This window comes from Herpailurus yagouaroundi, unplaced genomic scaffold, assembly GCF_014898765.1.
Source record: "Herpailurus yagouaroundi ecotype Mexico unplaced genomic scaffold, PumYag 195, whole genome shotgun sequence".
Lineage (NCBI taxonomy): Eukaryota > Metazoa > Chordata > Mammalia > Carnivora > Felidae > Herpailurus > Herpailurus yagouaroundi.
Window position 1 is genome coordinate 2,945,116 of NW_024412426.1, and position 274 is coordinate 2,945,389.

The window sequence follows — 274 nt, forward strand, 5'->3', positions numbered from 1 at the left end:
ATAGCAGCTCTTTCAACAATAGCCAAATTGTGGAAAGAGCCTAAATGTCCATCAACTGATGAATGGATAAAGAAGTTGTGGTTTATATACACAATGGGATACTACTTGGCAATGAGAAAGAATAAAATATGGCCTTTTGTAGCAACGTGGATGGAACTGGAGAGTGTTATGCTAAGTGATATAAGTCATACAGAGAAAGACAAATACCATATGTTTTCACTCTCATGTGGATCCTGAGAAACTTAACAGAAGACCATGGGGGAGGGGAAGGAAA

General features: G+C 38.3%; 1 protein-coding gene across 4 annotated transcripts in view; it reads right to left on the bottom strand.

Annotated features, from left to right (window-relative positions):
• Positions 1 to 274, bottom strand: part of KCNH1 (potassium voltage-gated channel subfamily H member 1) — a 382,684-nt gene that overhangs the window by 240,835 nt on the left and 141,575 nt on the right. The gene's annotated exons all lie outside the window — the stretch shown is intronic.